At 37.1% G+C, this 12,663-nt stretch overlaps 2 pseudogenes; both read right to left on the bottom strand.

Moving 5' to 3' along the window:
- The window catches only part of LOC133754147 (nuclear receptor subfamily 2 group C member 2-like), a 685,228-nt pseudogene that overhangs the window by 274,128 nt on the left and 398,437 nt on the right, over nucleotides 1-12,663 (bottom strand).
- Nucleotides 5,034-11,685, bottom strand: LOC133753965 (heat shock protein beta-1-like; annotated as a pseudogene).

Here is a 12,663-nt window from a genome sequence, read left to right as displayed (position 1 = left end):
CTGTTGAAATCTTTACCTAATATGTACTAAATTGATCTTCTGTATATAAAGAGAATTGAAAATGAATCTTTATGTGAATGGAAGGGGAAAGGGAGCAGGAGGGGGGAGGGTTGCGGGTAGGAGGGAAGTTATGGGAGGGGGGAAGCCATTGTAACCCATAAGCTGTACTTTGGAAATTTATATTCATTAAATAAAAGTTTAAAAAAAAAGTCCTTGAAAGAGTAAAACAATACCCCAGACCTAGATGGCTCTGAGGAATTTTGAATTTAAAAACTAGTTAAGTTACTTTATGCATGTTGAAGGAATGGATAACACAATTAAAAATTGAACAAATGTATACAAATATTCACAGTGCTACCACTGATACATAATATGATTTGATCACATAATTGGGCAGTATTCATAAATTCCAATCCAAAGCAAAGATTAAAATATTTTTATACTAAAGTATAAATTATAGGGTTATTACTGTTAGTAGAACTGTTATTTTGTAGGAGAGAAAACAAAGTGATAAGAAAATTGAAGGGAATCTGTTAAAGTACATTTCACATGGGAAATAAGGATAAATGAATGAAAATAACACAAAGATCTTGGAAATTATGCAAATCTCAAGGAAAAATATTTGTATTTACAGATACTCTTAAGAAGTTCAAAAATTTATTGTCCTCTGAAAGACCAGTAAATTGAGGATGGTGGGTCAAGAAGGCTTTGAAAATATGGGGACACGAAATAGATGCAAAAGAATTCAGATAATTTCTAACTTGTTGATGTCACAAAAAAACAGCAAAGATGGCCTCAAAATAGCAGTAGACTCGGCTTATAATAGGATGTTGATGATATAAACAGGTCACAATAATCAATTAAAAGACAACAATAACTAAAGCAATGCACAACTTAGAAATGCACATTTTTATATCACCTATATTCTAGTTACTGGAAGTAGCAGTGATCAATAATGCAGGAGCAATAATAGCATGACAACATACACAAGAGAATTGGGTGGGGTGAACCAATGTCTATTAAAAGTGCAGTTAACTTGAGAAATGAAATAAAAAGCAATGAGGATGAAAACACTATACCTTTTATATAAAAAATCTTAATGAAAGATACATTTACATCTACACTTTGAATATATCAAGAACCAATGATTTACTTACACTCATATAAACCACCAAAAATTAAAAATGTATAATCTGGAAATGTAGAATAATAATATGGGTTAGAAGTGCTTTTGATGAGCCATAAAAATAAAACTGGCCAAGAAAATTAACAAAGTTTTGAGTAAGCTGATAGCCTTTTCAATGTTAAAAGCCAAGCAACATACTAATAGGTTTAGTCCTAGGATAGGCTTCCATTTGGTTACTTTTCACATAAACAGGTGAGAAGAATAAACTCAAAGATAAAACAAAATATGCAAAAGAGGTATACTTGTTATAACATAAATTATAATTACTTTACTGTGAATGCAGTTACTTGAAAATAACAATAATAATGTGATAAGAACATATAAGGGATTTTTGTAAATAATATTTCATTACATATAAATTAAAAATAGAAAATAAGAAAAAGAGTATGCAAATAAAACAAAATTATGCCAATAACCAGAAAACATAAAACTGAATATATTTATATCTAGAGCTACACATTCAAAATTTGTATGACTTACTTTTCATTGGAATGGTGTAGTTCAGAGTCCCATAATAAGGTAATCCCTTGTCATTACAGTAACATAAATAAAACATCATATTGTAGCTCATACCCTGCTTGTGTTCACCTAACAAATCTCTAAAATAAAATAAACCAGAAATTAAATTGTAGGATTAAAAACCAGGTTAAGATCCTTGCCCTTACATAATTGTCAAATTGTCATAACATGTACCAGTATCTAGATGTATAGAAGAAAATTTGAATCATCAAAAAAGTATGAGTTTTTCAGAGTACTATAAAAATTAAAGAAATACATACATATGGCTTTATGTATATTATTTTTACAAATATATGTACATATGTGCATTACCTTCAGGAGAGAGAATGATAACCTCTGATTAAGATAACTCTGAGAAGCTATGTACCAGAAAGTTTCCAGGACACCTATAGAATGTTGGGAGTGATGATGATCTCACAATGATATTCCCATGGCTGAGATTGGCCTATGGTTAAGCTTCTGGTTATAAAATAAACAGATTATTCATTATTCGTGTTATACATGGAAGTTAACTCAACACAAACTAGAAAGGATTCGGATATATTAAATATTATATTTTTATTGCTGTAAGTAACAGAGAAATGTCTACAGATGTGTCCAAAAATTCCAAATAAAGGAAATATTTTTTAAAAATCCCTAAAATTTCATTTACAAAGCATAGAAAGCTGTAGGAAGATAAATTGAGAACCATTCTTGCAACTTGATAGAATAAATTAAACATATCAGTGTCTAAATTTAATGTATTGAAAAATTCAATACTAATTTTTCCAGCTGTGATGGCCAATTAAGGAGTGAACCAGCAGATGGAAGAGAGGGAAGACCTTTCTCTCTCTCTTTGCCTCTCCTCTCTTTGTAACTCTCAATTTCAAATAAATAAATAAATCTTAACAAAAAAAGAAAAAAGAAGAATTAAATACCAATTTCAATTTGGTGTCTACAAATAAAAAAAATGAAATAAGAAGGAACATATATCATTCAAAGTATGAATGAATCCTATATCCAAATTTCAGAAAATGTGTAACTAAAACTTCATTAGTTGATTTACAGATTTTTATTGACATTATTAACAAGAATGAAAATGGTAAAAATCCCAATAATGGTTTGCAAGAGCTTAATTTTTATTTTACCAGGACGTTTATTTACATTGGAATGCAACAAAGTGAGAGGCAAATTAGAACTAAAAATAGAATGAACATAACAATATAAAATGACCCTGGTATTTCTGTGAGTACAGCTGGGTAAAAATGGTAAGAAAAATAACACTGAGAAACAATTATATGGGGAATGGTTAGAATTATTGATCAAATTGACACATACAAAGAATATAAGCAAAATCACTCTAACTCTCATATAGTGAATGCTATCATTCCTGGTGAATATTAGACTTAAAATAATGACACTTCTATTGAAATTTGCATGTTGCAAGATTTTTTAAAAAACTTAGTTACATCAAAATTCCTCAAAGGTAAGCAAAGGTCATCTGAAAATGAGCATGAAAGCAGATTCTTTTTTTTTTTTTTAACTGTTAACTTACTTTCTTTATTGAGTTAAAATTACACTATATATAAAACAGCAATCTCTATACACAGGCATTTAATAAATCATAATATACAGTTATCTTTAAAAAGTCAGGATGCAAGTTACAATGATTATGAATTTTAAAGTTATATATTAAAACATTCCCCATAAGTGATTTATTTGGCTGTTTTTGCTCGAAGTCTTCGCTTCAGAATCTGATGATCACTTTCCTTCACTTTCTGGTCCATTAAAATCACTTGGCCAGATATATCAAGAGGAGATGAAATTTCATTTGTGTATAATTTCCGTTTGGCTCGTTTGGGTCGAGACACGTTTTCTTTACTTGCTTCTACACTTGAGAGCTTTGAAGAGCTCATTGTTTCAATTATCTTCTTTGCTTTTGATTGAAGAATTGTTGGAGAATGTTGTAAGAAGTCTCCAAATTTCTGCAGTGTCCCTTCTTTTTTCTTAGTGGCCAAGTTTACACTTATTGTGGATGCCTGACTCCGTAAAGAATATGTTTTCTTAGATGATTGACGTGTGCAAACCTTTTGTTCTTTTTTGATAGAAGAATTTCTATGCTCTGAAACAGGGAACTCCAAATTACTTCTGGGGGTAGCAAGCAGATTCTAAGTGCATATGAAAGTTTATGAATAGAAAATCAGCTGGAGAAATTACACTAAGAGACTATTGGAACTCATAGGAGAGCTTGGTAAAGCTGTAGGATATAAAATCAACGCTCAAAAATCAATTGCCTTTGAATACACAAATAATGCCACTGCTGAGAAAGAACAGAAATATCACTACCATTTGGAGTAGCTACTACAAATCTATATACATTTGAATAAATTTAACCAAGGATGTGAAATTTATAAAATTTTAAAGAAAGAAATAGAAGAAGGAAAATTTTGAAAAAACCACCTGTGTTCTTGGAATGGAAGAATGAATGTCATCAAGATGTCCATTCACAAAAAGTAGTTTACAGATTCAATGAGATTCCAATAAAAATACCAAGGACATTTTCTCATATCTAAAAAAGTAATGCTAAAATCCATATGTTAGCACAGGGACACCAAATACCAAACACAATCTTAAACAGCAAAAACAAAGCTGCAAGCATCACAAGACCAGATTTTAAGACATTCTATGGGCCAGTTACAGTCAAAACAGCCTGGTAACTGAGATACATGAAGTTTGCTCTCTTTATTTTAATAACATTTTTTCAAATGATTACATCATGGCCGTGAATGGACTGATTACACACTCACTAACATAATGAGAAGATTTTAAGGAACTAAACAAGCTGAAGTCAGTGTTCAAGTGTTCATAAAGGACAATTAAAAATGCACAGCATGGGAACTAATGCTGTAAGATGTATCACTGAATTAGAACAGAAAATACATACATAAATAAAAGTATCCAAAATGTTTACTAGAATTTGGTGTACAACAGTTGTGGTTTCAGATTAATTAAGATGGCTTTCAATAAATGTTAAAGGAAATGGACTAGCCACCCAGAAGGAGGAGGTGTTTAAACCACACAGTTGAGGCAGGTAAGATAACACACAGCTTGAATAAATCATGAAATACTATGTTTCAGTGAGGTAAAATCACTTCAAATGTGCCAGTAAATCCAACAGACTCAAAGACTGAAATATTTAAATTCACAGAAGTAAACATTTTAACACACAATGCATCATAAGGAATTTTTTTGCAGCTGCTTTGAATTTTATTTGCGAAAACCAGAAGCTTAACAGTATCAAAAGGGCACACAGGCGGGGGCTGGGGGCTTGGTGGCGCAGGAGGCTCCTCTACTTGGCCAAAGGCTGCTTCGACTTCCAGGCTTCCGGGCGCTGATCTGGGCACGGGCCTCGGAGGTGACCGGGATGGTTATCTCCGCGACTGCGTGGCCGGCTTGGGCAGCTGCGCTTCCACGGTGAGCGCACCCTCAGGGGACAGCGAGGAGGAGACCAGCGTGGGGTCCACGCCAGGGGAAGCGTGTACTTCGGGGTGGAACAGCGCACGATGTAGCCGTGCTCCTGTCGCTCTTCGTGTTTGCCCGTGATCTCCACCACGTTGTCCTCGGTCTTGACTGTCAGCTCCCGGGGCGAAGTGGTTCCCGTCCAGGGACATGCGCCAGCGGTCGGCCCTGTGCCAGATCTCCGAGAAGCCGCTGCTGAGCTGCCTGCTGAGCCCAGGGCTGTGGGAGGGCGCCTCCGCGGAGGGCAGGGGCCTCACATAGTCTGGCAAACCGCTGGTGCTGAACCACTGCTCCCACTCCTCCGACAGCCGTGGCAGCCCAAGGCCACAGGCCACCTTGTGTGTCCTTTTGATACTGTTAAGCTTTTGGTTTTCACAAATAAAGTTCAAAGCAGCTGCAAAAAAAAAAATCTTAAATATTTATAAGACATGAATCATACAGTTGGGTGAAATTACATAAGAAACTGCTACAAATCAATATAAAATTATAAAAACCAAACAGAAAAAATGGACAAGAATATGTATATACATCATATGTATGACTGTTTAAAGAAAAGGAAAAACATCTTTAGATTTATGAACAGAAAGTCAATCTCACTTGCAGAAATAAAAAACCAAAAAATTAGCAATCATCATTTTTTCTTGTCATATTGGTAAATTTCCTAAAAATCTGAAAAGATCACGTTGGCAAGGCTGACTGGAGAAACAAACCACTGTAAGCAAACCCAGCAAACTGGGGTAGCCAGTTCCAATGATCACATCTACAAAAGGCAGTATGACTTTGTGCATCAGAATTATGAATGCTTATGCTCCTTAACTCAGCAATTTTAGTTCTAGTAATTTAATCTTGAGGTTTACTTAACCTCTATGAATGGGCATACGTCAATGGTATCTATTACAGCTTGTGTTGTTCTAAAAATAAAAGATTGGATTAAGCAGCTAGTTAAAAACTTAAAACATCTGTAGGTTAGACCATGAGTTTCCAAAAAAAATGAGGAAGCACTTCAGGCAATGATATTCTGAGGGCATGAGTACCATGTATTATAACTTTTGGAAATTTTATTACCTTTTAATTACATAAATAAATAAAGGAAGTACAAGCCACAATAAAATTATTACATGATACTATAGAAAAGCAAGCTTGTACAATTTGAAAGAAATAGAACAAATTTTTCTACAGATGAAATATAGTCAATTAAATAGAAAATTACTGAATATAGGACAGTGCACAGAGCTGAACAGAGAATTGGGCCAGTACAAGATGCATCCGAAGAAATTATATAGAATATACCAAAGATAAAGATTCTCCCTTAGTGATCTTTTGAGTTGTTTCTATTTTGAAAAAAATGGTGGTTTTAAGTAGTTCTACAATTATGAATAAGCTATGAACCTTCCAGTTAGGTCTGTAAGTAGACTCAGACCTCTACTTCTCTGCATACACCTAGGAGTCTCATGAAGTAAGCCTGTGTTTAATGTTACTAGAAACTGCCAAAGGGTTTTTCTGTTCATGCTAATAGACTAAGAATAACAGGATCTCTACATTTAGGAATAGGAAGGGAAATACAACAACCTGCCCTGTGCATCACGCTCAGTAATGAAGCATGGGGAATATGAGGCACTTCAAAGTACTTCATGGGAAAACAGAATTAAAATATCTGTTGATCTGGTGCTAACATTTCTTGAAATCCATAAATAATATTTGCATAGTATGCACTTTACATGAACTTTTTGAAAGCCTGCCATTTTCCCTTTAAAGGAAAGACACACAAAAAAAAAATGACCACTATCATAATATTTATACAATATTGCCTCAAGAAGCTTTACAAATAGAATAATACATGATACAAAGATTAGAAATTATAAAAAGTATATTTGCAAATTAATATACAAATAAGGTTAATATACAAAACAATTATATGACTATACAATAAACAATCAGCTAGAAAATACAATTTAATACAACCCCATTTACGGTAACGATAAGAACTGTGAGGTACCTCATAAGAGATTTATGAGAAAATCTTTCTGGAAAATATCATTACAAGCCATTTCAGTAGGACATAAAAGAAGATGGAAACAAATGGAGAAATTTAGTGCATTCATGGGGAAAATATAGCAATTAATTAATCTATAAATAAATTTAATGTAATTCTACTTAGAACCCCGGGATTTCTGAAAGATGTTGATGTTGATAAGCTCATTAAAACTGCAAAACTAAGCAGGACACTAAGTATAAGGAGAGAGATCAAGGTCTTATAGACCCTTGTTCTAGTATCATTACAGAAATTAGAGCCATGTGGTGTTGTGGAGGGTTACAGAATTCTTTCCTGAGACAGAATAGGATGATCAGAAAGAGCCCAGGTACATACAGGGACTTGGTACATGACAAAGAGGCTATTAAATTTTCAGTGGGGACTGTGCCAAAATATATTTTACTTGAAACTAAGCCTCTAGATATAACTTCAAATTTTCAGGAAATATGAGGTTAACCTATCATTAATTGATAACATTAGGAAATACTCAGACAAAACACAATATGATACATTCTACAAAGGTATAAATTTTGGCCCTTAAAAAAATTAAAACATCATATTTGTGACAATGGAGAAAATCTATTTGGAAATTACTGCTAGTGTTTCATGTGTAATAATAATATTGTGTTTATATGTGACTGTCCATATTTTTAATATGCATAGTGATATACTGAGGTGTGACGTGTATGATGCTTGCAATTTATTTGCAAATAGTTCAGCCAAAAATGTGCCCACATTCCAATTGATGCACAGCAAAATTTTAGAAATTATTAAATCTACAGGGCTTATATGCAGAATGTCAGTGTATGCTATTTGGTTTCTATATATTAAATGTTCATAATAAAAATTAGAAAAATAAGGGGGGACCATTATAAACTCAACAAATATTTCTGAGAAAATCAAGTGTTCTTAAAAAATTATATTCCTAGTTCACATTTTAGGAAAAAATAAGAAAAAAAGTATAGGTATCTATAGAAGAAAAAACATCTATATTTTCTCAGATTCAGACAATTTCTTAAGGCACACAATACAAGTCATGAGAGAAAGATGGGATTGATTATACTAAATATTTTAAAAATGTAAGTAAAAACACCAAAAACAGATAAACAGAAAAATCAGAGTAATTAAGAGATACAACATGGAAACATTAATATCCCAAGAAACCCATACATACCAGTAAAAAAAGTAGAAAAACATACAGGAGACTAACAAAAACCTCATCTTCAGAGAGCAAGATCAGCATACCATAAGCATATTCTAAGATATGTGATCTTGAAAATACCACCTGAAATAGGACACTCTATCACACATAGATTGGCAAAGCATAGGAATAAATGCAAATATGGTAACAGTTTGAAGGAACTGAAATTCATATATAATTTCGGTGATCTAGCTTTTCTGAAATAAAATTTGACAATTTTGTAATGCTGAAAACTGGCATACAAAAACACTTAAAATTTTCAATTCTAGAAGTTTCCTTTCACAACACAAATCTGTTCATTGCAATACTATTTATAACTGCAAAAATTAGAAACCACTTTCAAATCAGTCAATACAGACAGAATACCTAATCTAGGTCTATTCATACAATAGGATACGACACAGCACTAAAAACAAATGATCTTGATTTCATAGAAACATATATTTAGAAAATTTAATTCTTTTTTTTTTATTTTTGACAGGCAGAGTGGACAGTGAGAGAGAGACAGAGAGAAAGGTCTTCCTTTGGCCGTTGGTTCACCCACCAATGGCCGGCGCACCGCGCTGTTCCGATGGCAGGAGCCAGGTGCTTCTCCTGGTCTCCCATGGGGTGCAGAGCCCAAACACTGAGGCCATCCTCCACTGCACTCCCTGGCCACAGCAGAGAGCTGGCCTGGAAGAGGGGCAACTGGGACAGGATCGGTGCCCCGACTGGGACTAGAACCCGGTGTGCCGGCGCCGCAAGGCGGAGGATTAGCCTGTTGAGCCACGGCGCCGGCCTAGAAAATTTAATTCTAATAACAAAATCAACAGCTACACAGTGACTCCAAAAGAACCCTCCTTGCTGGTGTTTAGGTTTTCTAGTTACTTCCCACATGCAAAATATTTGCCCAGTGGAGCCAACAGAATATGGCAAAAGTGGTGGCTGTCACTTCCAAGATTTGATTATAATAAAATGATAGCTTCTGTCTTTGGTGCTCAGTTGCACTGTCTCTGAGATGACTTGCTATGGGATGACCAAGTGCCCTGTTTTGAAGATATCCAGGCAGTTGTGCTGATGATCACTTGATGAGAAATGGAGCATTTCTACCAGTAAGTTAGTAAATAGAAGTGATCTCTGTAGACCCAGGGCCAGAGTCAACCATTCAACCATTGCAGCCACTCATCCATCCCTAACTCTCAGGAACAGTGCAGGGTGGCAAACAGCTGCTATGTTTTGGGGAACACTGCTACACAGCAATAAATAACTAATACAGGGCTGGTGCCATAGCTTAACAGGCTAATCCTACGCCTTGTGGCACCAGCACACCAGGTTCCAGTCCCAATCGGGGCACCGGATTCTATCCCAGTTGCCCCTCTTCCAGGCCAGCTCTCTGCTATGGACCAGGAAGGCAGTGGAGGATGGCACAAGTCCTGGGGCCCTGCACCCACATGGGAGACCAGGAGAAGAACCTGGCTGCTGGCTTCAGATTGGTGTGGTGCACTGGCTGCAGTGGCAATTGGAGGGTGAACCAATGGCAAAAAGGAAGACCTTTCTTTCTGTCTCTCTCTCTCACTATCCACTCTGCCTGTCAAAAATAAATAAATAATACAAGTTAGTTATGCCTATTTAGTAAAATTAAACATGCACAGTAATTATGAGGACATATGCCTATTTCAGGATGAAGTGTAACTCTGGGGAAACAGATAGGTGGTGTTTTGCTTTTTTAAAATAATTATTATTTGAAAGGGAGGAAAACACACAGAGAGAGAGAATGCTTCCACACAGTTGTTCATTCCCCAAACACAGTAATAGCAAGGGCTGGGCCAGCCTGGAGACAGGAGCAGAATTTCAACAAAGTCTTCCACATCAGTGGCAATTACTAAAATACACAAGCCATAGTCTGCTACTTTCCAAGGTACATCAGCAGAAAACTGGATCAAAAGCAGAGCATCTGGGGTTTCAATTGGCACTCTGATAAGGATGCTGTATTGAAAGCAGAAGCTTAACATACTGTGCCACAATGCCAGCATTAGTTGTTTTTTGTTTTCATGAGAAAGCTTCATTTTTCTTAATTTTGTAAAGATCAATTTACTTATGAGAAAGGGCCCTATTCTGTGGAGTAGTAGATTAAGCCTCTGGCTGCAGCACCAGCATGGGTGCTAGTTCATATCCCAGCTGCCCCTCTTCTGATCAAGCTCTCTGAATAATGGCCTGGGAAGGCAGTGGAAGATAGCCCAAGTGCTTGGGCCTCTGCACCCAGGTGGAGGACCTGAAGAAATTCCTGAATCCTGGTTTCAGATAGGCCCAGCTCCAGCTGTTGCAGCCCTAAAAGACAAATGCCACACAATCTCAACTGTGTGTGGAATCTAAGAAAATCACAATCACAGAAAAGAGTGGTGTTTGTCAGGGGATCAGAGCAAAGGAAATGGGAAAACATTTGCAGTTATGAGATAAATTAATTCAAGATCTTAATCACAGTATTTAAAATATTCCACACAGTATTTAAAAGAATACTCTATTACATACTCACAACTTGCTAATATCTTATGTATTCTTTAAAAATGTTACAATGCAAGGTGATGGATATGTCCTGATCATTTATTTCATCACTATTCGTGTATATGTACAAGAGAATTCCAAAAAGTTTATCAAAAAATAAGATTAGAAGATAATTTGAATTTTCCATAACTTTTGAAAATCCTTTCACATATAAAACATCAGGTTTTGTATCTGGAATATACACAAATTCTGTTAATTATATTCCAACAATCTTGAAAAAATTAAAACAAGCAAAAAAGAAGTGGGCTCCTCTATGAAAACATAAATTCAAAATAACAGTAAACTAGACATAAATTCGGGATTGGAAAGGCTTTCTTGGAACAAAATTTTTAAAACACTCATAAATTTAAGTAGCCAAAATTTCTATTTTGAAAGTGTTAATACAGTCGACATCCTGTCAAGGGAGCCTGTAAGTGCTAAGATGATAGCCAAATGTAAAATTACAGGCCCTGCTGCCTCTCTAAAACCTGGATGAAAACCCAGGGTCACACAACACTTTTGTTTTTATCTTACCTAATCTATGTTACTAGGTTACTGGAAACAGAAAACAGAGACCCCTCTAGGAACAGCTAAGCAAAGAGGTCAGTATCTTGGACAAGACCCTGCTGCACACGTATTTAGAAAACTGGGGGGAATCAAGTCCTCACAGGGAAGGAAGGAGGAACCGAGGGCCGCATTAGGACAGCTCCAGTGCCTCATGAACCCCATACGCAGAACCCACAGTCTCCCTAGTGACAGCTCAGGCCCCACTGCACACCTGGGGAGACGCGGGGCTGCCGCTACACAGCTGCCCAGGGATGGCTCCAGGGATGCGAAGTCACTGTGAGCAGGGAAGGCCCAGGGTGTCAGGGGTCTCCGGTGCCAGTCTCCCCCAACCCAGGGTCAGAGGGGACCAAGGAATGTGCCGTACCTGCGGTAGTGTGGTGCCCACAGAGCCCAGAGATGACTTCCGGGAGGCCCGCATCCTCCTGGCCCTGCAGCAGCTCCAGTGGCTCCGCTTCCCCCCGGGACACCCGGGCCCACACAATCACCGTGTCGTGGTGGTCAGCTTCCTAGGTGTCCAGCGTCGCTGCCCTCCAGCCCCCTGCTGTCAGTGAAGGTGGAATGCAGCGGATTCCGATTGGCTTGGGAGCCTCACGGCAGCGGCACTGTCTCCTAGGACCTGGCGCACCCGCAGAACTGTAGGACAGACGACTATGACGTCAAGACTCCTGGATGTCACCTCCCTGATTGGACAGTTTGCATGACACGTCACAAACGGCGCAGCCAATCAGCATCTTCCACAGCTGGGACGCCCTAAGCTCAGGTTGTGTGGATGGAAACAGCAGGAGTGGAGGCCTGGGTCAGGTGGGAAACTGCCCCTCCTGGGCCCTGCTCCGTGCTACAGGAGGGCTTCTCACATCCCTGCTGCAGGAGGGCCTCTCACCTCCCTGCTGCCTCTGCTGGTGTCGCCCTGTGTCCCCCTGTCCTCCAGGGCGAATTCTTTCTGGAGCTTGTGGTGACCTGCTGCAAGTGAGCCAGAATGTTGTCTGTTGGCTTATGGGCCTTTCTTTTCCCTCGTATTTTTGCTCATTTTTCTATCGGGTCGTTTGTATTACTTTTTAAATATTGATTTAAAATGCTTAAAGGTATCACATTTAATCCTTTTTTTTTTCTTTTCTTTTGTCAGTATCTGTTTTCTACTCT

Source organism: Lepus europaeus, chromosome Y (genome assembly GCF_033115175.1).
Source record: "Lepus europaeus isolate LE1 chromosome Y, mLepTim1.pri, whole genome shotgun sequence".
Lineage (NCBI taxonomy): Eukaryota > Metazoa > Chordata > Mammalia > Lagomorpha > Leporidae > Lepus > Lepus europaeus.
This window is presented reverse-complemented; position numbering and strand designations above follow the sequence as displayed.